This window comes from Hyla sarda, chromosome 10 (assembly GCF_029499605.1).
Source record: "Hyla sarda isolate aHylSar1 chromosome 10, aHylSar1.hap1, whole genome shotgun sequence".
Classification (NCBI taxonomy): Eukaryota; Metazoa; Chordata; class Amphibia; order Anura; family Hylidae; genus Hyla; species Hyla sarda.
In genome coordinates, this window is record NC_079198.1 from 21128575 (window position 1) to 21143850 (window position 15276).

The 15276-nt window shown below is 42.7% G+C and overlaps 1 protein-coding gene across 2 annotated transcripts in view; it reads right to left on the minus strand.

Annotated features, from left to right (window-relative positions):
• Positions 1-15276, minus strand: part of SHANK1 (SH3 and multiple ankyrin repeat domains 1) — a 518963-nt gene that overhangs the window by 374269 nt on the left and 129418 nt on the right. The gene's annotated exons all lie outside the window — the stretch shown is intronic.

Genomic DNA, 15276 nt, shown 5'->3' on the forward strand with positions numbered 1-15276 from the left:
ATTGAAGTCCAGTTTGGGGCCCCTGTATATAAGAAGGACATGACTGAACTGGAAAGGGCATAGAGGAGGTGACAAAGATACTTGATGGTATGGGAGAATTACAGGACCAAGACAGGTTATTAAGCTTGGGGTTATTTAGTCTGGAGAAAAGATGTCTTAGGGACGAACTGATCACAAAATACAAATATATGAATGGACAGTATAGAGATCTTTCTAGTGATCTTTTTATACATAGGCCGGTAACAGGACAAGGGGGCATCCTCTACGTCTAGAGGAAAGAAGGTTTCACCATCATCACAGACAGAGATTCTTTACTGTAAGAGCAGTGAGACTATGGAACTCTCTGCCGCATGATGTTGTGATGTCTGACTCAATAAACAAGTTCAAGGAGGGCCTGGATGTCTTTCTAAAGAGTAATAACATTACAGGTTATGGATAGTAGATTTATGTGGATAGAACGTTGATCCAGGGATTTATTCAGATGCCATATTGGGGTCGGGAAGGAATTTTTCCTCTGTCATGTAGCAATTAGCATAAGCCTTATAGGGGGTTTTGCCTTTCCTCTGGATCAACACAGTAAGGTTTTAGGTTGAACTTGATGGACTCTTGTTTTTTTTTAACTGGTTAACGACCAAGGACGTGTATGCACCTCCTTGTGCCATTAACGTGGTATGGCGCTGGCTCGAGTCGGGAGCCCACGCCAAAGCTGACCCAGTATACAGAAAAAAAAAGTTATAGGGGTCAGAAGAGGACAATTTTAAACATACAAATTTTGGTGTATGTAGTTATAATTTTAGTAGTGAAATAAAGAAATTCTTATATAAATTAGGTATCCTTGTAACCCTATGGACCTACAGAATAAAGATGTGGTGTCAATTTACCCCAAAAAAGTGCACTGCAAAAGTTACAAAATGGCATTTCTTTCAAATTTTACCCCATAAATATTTTTTTTTGGGGGGTTGCCGTAAATTTTGTGGTGAAATGATTGAAGTCATTACAAAGTACAATTGGTGGCGCAAAAGATAAGCCATCATATGAGTCTGTAGGTGCAAAATTAAAAGCGTTATGATTTTTAGAGGGTGATGAGGAAAGTGCAAAAATGGAAAAACCCGTGGTCCCTAAGTTGTTAACCTTATAAACTAGGTTACTATGTAATGGGCTCTCTTTGTAATGCAAGTGCAAACTGGGTTCTCAGAGCAAGGGATACATTGATGTAGCCATTCTCCTCTTTTGATAACAGATGAGGATCTGGAAATTGGGTCTGCCATCTATGAACTCTACTTTCATTAGTAAGGGACAGGAAATGTTCTAAATACCGTATTATTATTTTTTTTACATGGAGATGCTAATACACATTAAATAAATGTCAGCCCACTGATTTTGACTGGGTTGGCCAATCTAATGTGTATGGAAATTTTATAGCAGGTGTTGGCTATAAGATTAGGAATGTTCGATTTTAAAGGGTTACTCCGCTACCCATCGTCCGGAATATTGAGTTCCGAACGCTGAGTGCGGGCTTCCATGTTTACGCTCCCACTCCCTCGTGTCGTCACGCCCCGTCATGTGACGTCACGTCCCGTCCCCTCAATGCAAATGTATGACTTTCATTGAGGGGGAAGGCCGTGACACACAAGGGGGCGGACGTGAACACGGAAGCCCGATCTAAGCATTTGGAACTCAATGTTCCGGACGCTGGGGAGCAGAGTAACCTTTTAACGTCCCTGATTCCTTGTTGCCTATAGAGGAGTTTAGTCAAAACTTGTCTACCTCTTCTTAATAAAGAGCCAAGAGTGTGTGTGTATATTGGTGAGTTGGGATGAATAGTGGTCAGTCAACAGACGTCTTTAGTGTACGGCCAACTATCATCTATGGATCTTGGTTGTCTTGGTTGGAGAAACTCCTTTAAAGAGTTCCTCCAACCAATACAACCTAGCCATCAGTTGATACGATCCATAACCACTTCCTAAAGAAGACTCCATCTCCCCCTAATTCAAAAACCTTCTCTATTGCAAAAAGAACTTCTAAGGACTACTCACAAAAGAAAGACAAGCAGTGCCAGAGTGGCTGGTAAATCTATTATTACATCGGTAAGGGGAGCAAAAAGCAGTATAAAGTGTTTCCTCGTTCAGCGGTGCCGAGGTTAATATCTTTTATTCCTGAAATGGAGTGTTTTATAAAAATACAAGGCTACAAGCCACTCCAAGGGACACTATGTAACTAAAGGCAAGCATAACTACAAAGCAAAAGATTTATCATTTGGATAGCAAATAAATTGACCTCTTCACAACTAATGTACTGCAAAGTACAAGGCGAATATAAAGAGATGTCAAATATTTTTGCTTACCTGTGAAAGCGCAAAAATTGTTCATGAAACTTAATAGACTGTATGAACTTTTACTGTGCAGGTAAGTGCCAGGGACTGTTATCTAACCAATCAAAGCTGTCAAGATTTCTGTTGAAAGGAGAATAGCTATAAAAGTGTTATGCCATAAATCTGGGGTATGTGATCTGTATAGTCACATGGGTAAATCTACTGTCACTACTAAGGAGAGTGGCAGTATTCTCGACACTCTAAGCTTGAGCCCCAAACACCACACTTAAAAGGGTGCTCCGAATGGGGGGACATTTTTTTTTTTAATCAACTGGTGTCAGAAAGTTATACAGATATGTAAATTACTTCTATTTAAAAATCTTAATCCTTCTAGTACTTATCAGCTGCTGTATGCTTCACAAGAAGTTTTTTTCTTTTTGAATTTATTTTCTGTCTGACCACAGTGCTCTCTGCTGACACCTCTGACCATGTCAGGAACTGTCCAGAGCAGGAGCAAATCCCCATAGCAAACCTATCCTGCTCTGCTCAGAGGTGTCAGCTGAGAGCAATGTGGTCAGACAGGAAATAAATTCAAAAAGAAAAGAACTTCCTGTGGAGCATACAGCAGCTGATAAGTACTGGAAGAAGTCATTTATAAATCTGTTTAACTTTCTGGCACCAGAGTACCCCTTTAAGGCCGATGCCCGATCCAGCATTTTTTCCCAAAGAGATTAGTGCTTTGCTGAGCCTTCACAAGGCTCGACCAATACTTTACAAGTATCCACATACCTCTACACAATGCACCATGAACAAGCTAATCTACCATGGGTGGCCATACATTTTCCATGCTATGCTGCTGCAAAGGAAATTTTACATAATCCCAGGGATTCATCCTTGACCACATAACAATCACGGTATAATTGTGGTTCACAATGCAACACCATGTTTTCTTAGAGGGGCAACAATTGCATGAACAAAAGGTGCCATGGCGTCCAGGCTTATTATAGTGCCCATGCAAATGTGTGGTCACAAGTCCTCCAGAATGGCTCTCTACTCTGAGGTTCCATCACACTAAATAATTTTCCGAGAGTAGAAATTCCAGCGCAGCAGCCTTCCATTGTTTTCAATGGGATTCTGCTGCACTGTGCACACAGCTGAAATTCCAGTTCAGGATTCCTCCAAAAGAATGAACATAGCTCATATCCGAGTGATCCTAATGCAGACTGATTCAGGCAGGGCCGCAGTGTCCACCTGGCTGGAACTTCTTTATTGTGCATTGGCCCAAAGGTGATCAAGAACAATAGACCCTGTGATGTCCATTTTCACTATGAGAAGATGGAACCACCCCTTTAAAGAGGACCAGTGGCCAACCCAGAAAAATTAGATAGCATTATCTTTAAACAGCTTAGGGTGCCTGATCCCACACCATTTTACAGTTTCTTGATAGGCCCTTTCATTCTCGAGATATGAGGGTTTAAAGTTCATCTGACGATTCAGGGGATCAGTCAGATGGGTGTGACCTTAGTTTTAATAATGGGTGTTGGTATTAGGTGATGGGTGGGATTATATAGTCAGGGGGTGTGTATTAGGCATATACTCCCCTCAATTTAAATCATTCACACTCCCTGTATAATCCTGCCCATCACCTGACAGTCACTTCTAATATTAAGTCCACGCTTATCTGACTGATTTCCTGAATTGTCAGACCAACTCAAAACCCACATATCTCAGGAACGGAAGGGCATATCAAGAAACTGTAAAAAGGTGTGTGATCAGGGCACCCTAATCTATTTATTGACAGTGAAATCTCAATTTTGGGGGGTTGCCCACATGTCCACTTTAATATGAGTGAACTTTCCATCTTATTAGATTTCTGACAAATAAGCTCAGTTATGGAGCGTGAAGAAGTGCAATAGGCTCTTTGCTCTGATGCTTCCAGCAGATGTCTTACACAATGCTCACATAGATTAAACATGGGAGGCTTCAAACAAGCCGGAATAAAGGAACTGTTTCATTAAGAATAAAATCAGAAGAGGTTTCACTGCACACTGAAGCCAGAAACAGAAGCTACAGCCGCACAATAAGATGTCAGCTGCCAAGACGGAATCACAGAGGATTCAATAAATCTGTCTTGTCTGAAAGCAGCTACATATGTTCAGGATTCCAACCTTTCCTGGACAAATAGACTCAGCTGGTACCAAAGGTCATTACCATTTAATGGGAAATATGTCAGCACTTAAATAGAATATCACAATGTGGTGCAATTATTGAGTGCGGTAGAGCACATTGCTTTTTACTAAGCAAAACAGTATGTATAATGTGAGAAAGTATTCACTCCCTTACAGACGTTTCCAATATGTATCTACGATTCTAAGAGAGAACCCGAGCGGCCACATGAAACAATGGAGGAATTATTACTAAATATATTTAAAGGATATATCCTAAGATTATAACTTACCACCTGTCCAGAGCATAGGTAATAAGTATCTGATCAGTGGGGGGTCCGACCACTGGGATGGGGGAATGGGGGGTCCCACGTCCCCCAAGTAAATATAGCAGAGGTCAACAATGCATGCTCCTACTTCATTTAATCGCTATGGGACTGCCGAAATAGCTGACAGGTGTACACGGTTGTCTTTGGTAGTGCCATAGTGGCTGAATGAAGTGGTAGCGTGCTTGCTCAAGCGCTGGTCCACTCACTCGAAGGAAAAGTGACCACTACTGTTCAGTTCCAGTGCTGTAATAACTCCTTATGTACACACGGCAGAATATCCTAGTGCCCGCCGGATTCTTCAAATGTGTGAAATGTTCACATATGTTTTCCTTACGTTGCGCACAAATAACGTTGTGTGAACATGGACTTAAGGAGCAAACTTAAAGGGGTACTCCGCTGCCCCAGCGCTCTGAACATTTTGTTCTGAACGCTGGGTGTGGGCGTCAGGGGTCATGATGTCACGGCCACACCACTCCTGACATCACACCACTCCCCCTCAATGCAAGTCTATGGGAGGGGACGTGATGGCCATCATGCCCCCTCCCATAGACTTGCATTGAGGGGGCATGGCCGTGATGTCGCGAGCGGGGCGTGACCGTGATGTCATGAGCCTCCGGTGCTGCACTCGATGCTCTAAACGAACACCGGGTGCAGCAAGGAGATCGCGGGGGTCCCCAGTGGCAGGACCACGCAATCAGACATCTTATCCCCTATCCTTTGGATAAGTGATAAGATGTCTAGGGGTGGAGTACCCCTTTAAAAAGAAACCATACCATGCACACTCACCATCACTTGTCCTACAGTGCCATCTGTTTCATTCCAGCACAGCTGCACCCATTATTGTAACAGGGCCATGTAATCACCAGTCTTGCATTCAGGGGGCATGGCATGACATCACGAAGGGGAGTGGATGTGACGTCACGACCCCTGTCACCAGCAGCCAGAGTTCTAAATGAACACCTGGTGCTGAACAGAGATTGCGGGGTCCCAGCGGCAGGACCCCCACAATCAGACATCTTATCCCTTATCCTTTGGATAGGGGATAAGATGACTAGGGGCGGAGTACCCCTTTAATCGCACACTCATTATATTTACGTAAAAAGTAATACCTGGTGGTGACACCTTTAGCTTCAATATATGCAGCCAAACTTTTCTATAATTATAGTCAGCTGCAATTCCTGTTCCATCTGTTACATAGCTGTTAGATAGAGACACATGGAACATTTCATATATCTGTCTGTGCTTCCATAATGTGGGAAAATTCTAATGCTGAAACGTCTCCCCCTCCTATATCTGTTTGATTGACAGTCCGCTGGAAGCTGAGCCCTGACTAAATTAGCAGAGATAAGGATGGGAGAAGGGGGGGGGGATGTTCTAGACTCCCTAGACTCCCGTAAAGTGAAACTGTTACCAATATTTACCCCCTAAAGCTATTCACAGCATGTAAACACTGTGTGGCAAAGTAATGGAGATATACCTTTTATTGTGTAATCGTTGGCTTTATGACTGTAAAAACTGCTTTTATTCAGAGTTATGCACAGTTAGGAGAGGAGTGACTGGGGGTCCACAATGCCACACCTCTCTTGAACAACAGTACAGCATCAGCATCATATACAGCGCCTCATGGTCTCCGACCAATAGGGGCAGGGAGTTTGCTCACTCCCTGCCGAGCTATGTAATGGTCGTAGATGGCGCATGCACGGAGGAGCTGTATATTGCTCACACGGCTGAGATGCTGTAACATTGTTAAAAAGAGGCGTGGCGTTGCAGACCCCCCCCCCTTCCCCGCCACGCCTTTTCGTAAATGTTGATGTCAGTTTCGCTTTAAAGAAGACAGAGCAAACAATAGAGTCATAAAAGAGCAGCAAGGTAGAGACCAAGGGGGACATTTATCATTGAGTTTACCCCTTTTACCCCCAAAATTTGCGCATCGACTTTCACTGCGTCTTTTTTTGTGTCTTTTTCGATAGAATACGTCCGATGTTCTCTACGTGCTCGTGTACCGTAGAAAGAAAAATTATTTACACACTAATTTACTATTGCGCATTTTTTGTTTACATATTAACTCCTTAACGACACAGGACGTATATTTACGTCCTGCACTGTCTCCAGCGATATAACGCGGGGTCCCGCGGTGACCTCGCGTCATATCGGGTCTGTCCCGGCAGCCGTTAATGGCCGGAACCCGCAGCTAATACCGGGCAAAAAAAAAAAAAAAACGTTTTCCACCGGAGTACCCCTTTAAATGATTTCTACCTCACACCGACATTGATAAATATCCCCCCATGTCTATAAAATTGAATGTATATGACAAAATACAGTTATCAGGTGCATTGGCCCTTTGACGGACAGAGGTAAGTAAATACTCTGGTCAATCCAAGTGATAAAATGTTTCAAAATGTATTATTCATTCCTTCTGTTGGCAAAATTCTTGGAGTATAAAAATGATTCCCTGATTGGTCGGTCATTCATGAAACAGCAGTTAAACTAATACTGCTTCTTCCAAGGGTTGACTGAGGTTACCCATCATAGGTCGGTGAATCAAGAATAGGACGCTGCACCTTAAAGAAGGTTACTTTGAAGTTCTTCAATGAAACAGGGACGGACTTCATGAAAGAAGGTTTTTTTGTTGTTGTTATACTACTACAATCTTTGTATTTTTATTCAGGAAAACCAGACAGCATAGAAAACATTCACCTAGCTGTATCCCTTAAAGGGGTACTCCGCTGCTCAGCGTTTGGAACAAACTGTTCCGAATGCTGGAGCTGGTGCCGGGAACTTGTGAAGTCATAGCCCCACCCCCTCATGATGTCACACCCCGCCCCCTCAATGCAAGTCTATGGGAGGGGGCGTGACGGATGTCACGCCCCCTCCCATAGACTTGCATTGAGGGGCGGGGCGTGAAGCCATGAGGGTGCAGGGCTTTGACGTCACGAGCTCCCGTTGCCGCCTCCCGCATTCAGAACAGTTTGTTCCAAATGCTGAGCAGCGGAGTACCCCTTTAAAGGATTTTTTTTCTTTTGACTTTGCTACAGGTGCTGTAAAGTTAGTGTAATTCATAATAAAGTGTCTGTACCTCTGTGTGATGTCTGGTCTCGCAATTCTTCTGTGATCTTTGCCTCGATGTTTAATTTTACCAGCATACAAAATGAGTGTTGTCTCAGTTTTTCCCAGGCTGCAGTGCAGCCTGAGACATTACATCAATAGTCAGGTGATGAAAGGGAGCCTGTCTGCTTCAATGGGTGGAGCGACTGCTGGGTGGGAGGGAGATCATCCTCCACAGGGCTCCAGGGAATTGTAGTTTTATGAACCGCACACGTAGCTAGGCTGTGCTGCAAAGGGTGGGGTGACTGATGTGTATGAGGAAGAAATGTGAACTCACACTTATAAACAAGGGATCCTGGGACTTGTAGTTGAGGGGAGGGAACTCCAACAGGAAATTTACTAAATTTCACAAAAAAAAAGTAGCAGCATTATGGCGTACTCACAGCACAGCCATTTAGCCCCAAGACAAGCACGAATCCTTTCTAAGGATGTCCATTACTAGCTCACAGGTAAGTACGAAAATCGCCTCATGGTGGATAAGCTATTTAAGAAATATATCATTGCATCTAGGAGTCAGAAGGCTGAGAGACAAACTAGCAGGTATCGACACGCCCCCTCCCATAGACATGAATGGAGAGGGTGTGGTGTGACGTCACGAGGGGGCGTAGCCGTGATGTCACAATCACAGCCTCCGGCTCTGAGCATTCTGAACAAAATGTTCAGAATGCTGGAGCAACAGAGTACCCCTTTAAGTGTTCTTGTTACTGCTCAATACACTTTGGGGACATTTAAACTCTATTCTTGTGATCTGTGATGTCTCAACGACCGGACTCCCACCAATAAACAAGGTAATATTGGGTGAACCCATTTAACTATGACCATTTACTTTTTATAGCAATGCACTTGTTTAACTGGACTTCTATGCAAGTGTATAGTGAGCTTACTCCCTTTGCAGAGGTCAGCGTGCTGGGAGGGGGAGGAGGGAGGATAAGCTGATCTGTATCCATTACCTATTATCAGTACTGGATCCTATGTTATCTGTGGTGTCTCGGCACCAAAGGCCATTCTGTGGGCTGCGGATCATCTTGGGCATGCCTGCTGTTCCTGTGATTGGCCCACTGTTCTATTGTTTACTGTGTTTATACATATTTACTGTATTCTTGTGTTACATGTGTACTATACCCTTAAGAAGGAAATGCAGAGTGACCAGGTGGCCATTGTTATCCAATGGAAACCCCCAAATTGCTCTGAATATAGTGTAGGGGGGGGGGAGGAGTTGTCCCAGTTGGTTTAGAGCCTAGCTCTTGTGCTGAGAAGAGCTCCATGTGAGCTGCAGTGTGGAAAAGAGGTGGAAGAAGTGTGAGATGATCCAGAGGGAAGCCTAAAGAAAAGCTCTTAATCAAGTCAGCCCCGCCATTCTGCAAGTGTTCCCCTGTACTGGAGTCATACCCTGGTGGTGTTAGTGAAATTGGACCTCAGCAGAATCCCAGTCAGCGTGGGATCTCTCTTAATCTCCAAGTCTCAAGTCTATCTAATTCAAGAGGGTGAAAAGCACCATAAGTCCCAGAAAGGCCACAGGGCTCCCAAGGGTTACACTGCACTACTCTGCTTTGTACTGTGAATGTTGTAAAATCTACACCTGCTTCAGTAAAAGACAGTTATCCATAACTCGGCATCGGTGTGCTCATTGCCCCGTGCCTGGCCCAGGAGAAGCTGTCTTCACCTCGGAACATGTATAGGCTAATGGTGCCCTGGCGTCACGAATTGACAAGTATACCTTGTCCTCGCCCCTTGTGTCACCACATACCTGCATTCAGCTTTATAATAGAGATAGACACAAGACAAGATGACAGAATGTGTCATCCTATTATGAGCGCTTAATTGCCTGTGGAAAACTGCAAGAAACACAGATTGTAACATAGAAAATTACAAAAAGCACATATTAAACATAAAAGCTTGCTTTAAACAATAGGCATTTCCTGACAAAAGATTCTCTTTGTACAGAGTATTCTTTTACCCCATCCCCTGCCATACGCAGAACCAACCCATCCCCCAAACAACTGATTGCAACCACCAATCCAGATTGTCTATGCTTGTTATTGCTGTAGTGTCCATATAGGGAAAAAAAGAACATAATCATCTGCCCATAGTGATTTAATGGAGTGCTGTGGGAAGTTGAGCCCTGGTAACTTAAGCAATCTGCGCCGAGATTATTCATGTGCCATATTAACACTACAGATGCCTACTTCAAATATAATTATACACAGACAATTCGCAGGGGAAAACATATAAGAGCTTTCACCCTAGTGAAGAACACCTGAAAAAAAAAAGATGGAAAATTATTTTTGCCGGATGTGCTAACAACAAGGCACTTTCATAATCCAGCGTAGGTCGGTGACTTCAGCTAGACATTGTGAATACATCCCCCCCACTGATTCTCATTTATATATCTGTCAAATACTTGACGTAGATGTTTTTTTCTCCCTGGTTGTTGAGTTGCCTTTAGTTTGTAATCAATTTCCCTGAACTTTCCAGGTAAGGGGGTACTTCGAAGGAAAAACATTTTTTTTTTTAAATCAACTGATGCCAGAAATTTAAACAGATTTGTAAATTACTTCTATTTCAAAATCTTAATTTTTACAGTACTTATAAGCTGCTGTATGCTCCAGAGGAAGTTGTATTTCTTTCTGGAATTAATTTTAGTCTGACCACAGTGCTCTCTGCTGACACCTCTGTCCATGTCAGGAACTGTCCAGAGTACGAGCAAATCCCCATAGCAAACCTATCCTGCTCTGGACAGTTCCTGATACGGACAGAGGTTAACCCACCATGTGTCGTGACGCCAGGATGCGGTTTGTTTTGTATAGAAGGCCCTGCCGACAACCGGCCCAAAAACGTCAGGAAATAAAGGAATGTCCAAAGCAGGAATTGTGCAAATAACTGGAACTTTTACTTAAACTTCTTATAGAACAGTCTTTACAGTTATGCAGTCTCTCAAGAGGCAACTGGGTTGCAGGATACCTCACAGGCTTGCTGGGACTTGTAGTATTGAGACTTATGCAGGCCACTGTGCTACTAATTATATGCTTGAGTTGAATAGTAGTCACTAGGAATTGTAGATAGAGCTTGATAACTCACGTTTTTGATAACACTGAGTGCCCCCCATTCCACCAGCCCCTGACCATGCCTAAGGAAAAACATGGAGAAGAGAAAAGGGCTGCGGCTGGCGGAGAAGGCAGCAGCCTGACATCACCAACAAGCCCCTAGTCCAGTCTACATATGGCTATGAAAAGGTGGACAAGGCCCCCCCACTCCAGACTGCCACCTAGGGCATCAGGAAGTCTTAATACACCACTGAATGTAATGTAGTAATCATGGAGGTACTCCGATGGAACTCCTTTTGAGTAGGCAGTTATATCGGATAGACTACCACTGGTTTAAATCTACCATAACTACACTGACCTAATTTAATGATAATTTCATATCCCCGTATCTTTGTTCCCTTTGGCTGTATTATTCTTTTATAACTCTTTCTGGTTGCCTGGTAACCGCAGGACTACTACCTTTTAGACCACTCATTCTCTCAGCATGATCTTTGTGAGTGTATCCTGCACACTGTGCAGACATGGAAACATATCAACATAAGCCTCCAAATCCTCCAAAGCCAATATAAACCACCAAAGAAGAAGCGAGTATTGGTGCCCATTCCCATCATGTCGGAGGTTTATGTTGGAGGTATATGTCGGGAAATTTCTGTAATTTCTGATTTATTTTTATTTTCTGTTTATTCCAAAATTTTCAATTAAAAAACTGTTGAAATGGAACACCTTTAGGGTGCGTTCCCACACGGCGTATTTTGCTGCGTATTTGCTGCGTATTTGGTGCTGCGTATTTTCCTACCCATTGACTTCAACAGAGAAAATAAAATACGCCGCAGCAAATACGCAGCAAATACGTCGTGTGGGAATGTACCCTTAAAGGAAAACTGTCACCCTGATCGTTCACACTAAACCCAATACACAGGGTTATAGTGTGGGTGACCAGGAGTGCAAAGAGGTGTCACTTAATGTGAATAACTTAATGGGAATTTAGAAAGTGACACCTCTTTGCACTCCTGGTCTCCCAAACTATAACCCGGTGTATTGGGTTTAGTTTGGGGGATCAGGGTGACAGTTTTTCTTTAAAGGGGTACTCCAGTGGAAAACTTTTTTTTTTTATCAACTGGTGCCAGAAAGTTAAACAGATTTGCAAATTACTTCTATTAAAAAATCTTAATCCTTCCAGTACTTATTAGCTGCTGCATACTACAGAGGGAATTTTCTCTTTTTGGAACACAGAGCTCTCTGCTAACATCATGACCACAGTGCTCTCTGCTGACATCTCTGTCCATTTTAAAAACTGTCCAGAGTAGGAGAAAATCCCCCATTGAAAAATATGCAGCTCTGGCCAGTTCTTAAAATGGACAGAGATGTCAGCAGAGAGCACTGTGCTTGTGATGTCAGCAGAGAGCTCTGTGTTCCAAAAAGAAAAGAATTTCCTCTGTAGTATTCAGCAGCTAATAAGTACTGGAAGGATTAAGATTTTTTCTAATAGAAGTCATTTACAAATCTGTTCAACTTTCTGGCACCAGTTGATTTAAAAAATAAAAAAAGTTTGCCACCGGAGTACCCCTTTAAAAGGGTACTGCATTCTATAGTATACTTGTAAAGGGTCTGATGGGTGTAATGGATGTATGTAGTCTGCTAGGGAATATGTTTAGTCCCTTTTCCCAATGTGAACTATTTCTCGGAAGTCTCAGAAGTGTGGACTGAAAATAGACTGAATCTAGTGGCTCTTAAATTAGGTTCCTTCCACCTAAACCAACAGGCACACCAAGAGCATGCAGCAGTATACATCATAATACCTTGGTATACATTAGAATTCCAACATATACGGTACCTTCTAAATGCAACAAAATGTGATGTGAATGGGCTCTAATACATGGAGCAAGGAAGGTAAGGGGTCCTGTTATAGATTTTGCTTTTAGGACCCAGAAGCTTTGAGATACTTCTCTGACCATATTACATATTGATCATTACAGGAGTTATGGCAGAATATAGGTAGAGTTTATGCAAACTCCTTCCAAAAGGGACAATTTAGGCCATTCCTAGGCATTTTGGGGGGAAAAAAACAAAAAACATCCTTGATCGATCACTAGAATTAGGCTGGGTTCACACTACGTTTTTCATCTACGGTTCCCGCATACGTTTTCTATCAAAAACCGTGTGGGAAAAAAACGGATGGAACAGTATGGGAAAAAGTAAACCGTATGCGTTTTTAAACAGTATACTGTTCTTAAAAGTGCATACTGTTCCGTCCATTTTTATAAAAAAAAAAAAAAAACATAAGTTTTTGAAAATTCTGTCCATTTTTAATGGGAGGGGTCTTGGGTGGGGACTTTAGGATGCAATTGCGCATGTGCAAAGAAAAAACGCATACGGTTTTGCCGTATGGAACCGTATACATGTGCGTTTCCCATTGACGTCCATGTTTAAAAAAAAAAGTATGCGGTTGCAATACGGTTTTAAAACTGGAGTCAAAACCGTGGTGAAACACGGTTTGGAGTAGTGTTTAAAAACGTATTGCAAACAAACCGTACGCAACCGTATGCATCAGGGTGCATACGGTTTGCAATGCTTTGCCTATGTATATCGTTTTCAATACCGTTCCATACATTTCCACTCATGAAAACGTATGCGGGAACCGTAGTTGAAAAACGTAGTGTGAACCCAGCCTTAAAGGGGTACTCCGGTGAAAACCTTTTTTCTTTTAAATCTACTGGTGGCAGAAAGTTAAACATATTTGTACATTACTTCCATAAAAAAAATCTTAATCCTTCTGGTACTTATTAGCTGCTGAATACTACAGAGGAAATTATTTTCTTTTTGGAATGCTCTCTGATGACATCACGACCACAGTTCTCTCTGCTGACGTTATTATAATAACGCTTTATTTATTGTTGTCCTTAGTGGGATTTGAACCAAAGTCCCCAGCACTGCAAGGCAGCAGTGCTAACCACTGAGCCACCATGCTGCCCTTAGCATACATCTGCTATGCATGGTTGCTAAAATGGACAGAGATGTCAGCAGAGAGCACTGTGTTCGTGATGTCATCAGTGTTCCAAAAAGAAAGGAATTTCCTCTGTAGCATTCAGCAGCTAATAAGTACTGGAAGGATTAAGATTTTTTAATAGAAGTAATTTACAAATATGTTTAACTTTCTGCCACCAGTTGATTTAAATGAAAAAAGGTTTTCACCGAAGTACCCCTTTAAGTATGTTCTCTCCCAGCTCTGCACCATGTGACCTAGACGGACTCCCAATGTAAGTCTATGGGACCATCTCAGTCACACTGACAGAAAGTGGGGAGAGAATAGTTCAGCTGCACGCTGCTCTCCCAATCGTTCTGGCGATTGGTTGGGTCTGAACACTCCAACACCCCAACCGATAAAAACTTTTAATATTTCTCTACAACATGTCACAGTTTTTTTAAAATGACAATATAGCAATATAAATGTTGTTCATGGTTTATCCTGGTTTTACAAAAATGTATTTAAATAGGACTATCACCTCAAGATACCGTATATAACTTTCTAATATACTGTTATAACTAACTACTGGCTTCTGCATGCTTTTGCATAATTGACCCCTGACAGGAAGTTTTAATGTAGTAGCAAATATGCATAAATATTGTAAAATTGCGCAAGTGTTACCGTGAATTGGGATAAAATTGCGGTACAAATGCAGCAGTACTGTGACAATACTGTTAATAAAATGCCACAAGTGAGAAGAGTCTCACAGCTATCTGATTTGTATGGAACAATGCTACAGGCAGAGGAGCAGACAGGGAAAGATTACAGCAGGTGGTGTTGCCACCTCGCTGACTATACGATCGTCTGCTGTGAAATAAGATGTTCTACAACAGCTCTGGGCAGAGACCTGGCAAGACAACTGTGGAAGGGGAGTAGGCAGGGTGGAAGGGCTGGGGGAAAGCAAGGAATTCTTGGAATTGTAGTACAGCGCAACCAAGTACAGGACTAAAACCACCAAAACAAATGGTGGTTTCCGAATTGGGACAGAAAGATTAAAGGACAAGGCTCATGCCCAAAATTACAGAGAAACGTATCCCCTATCCTGCGGATAGGGGATACGTTTTTCTGTAATTTTGGGCATGTGACTTGTCCTTTAACAGGGCTTCATGCTTTTGCAGCATTTTTATGTCGGAGTACCTTATTAAAGGGGTACTCCGGCCCTAGGACATCTTATCCCCTGTCCAAAGGATAGGGGATAAGATGTCTGACTGCGGGGGTACCGTGACATCACGACTCTGCCCCCGTGTGACGTAACCCCCCGACCCTGCTATGCGGCAGTTTCTGAGCTGGCAGCACG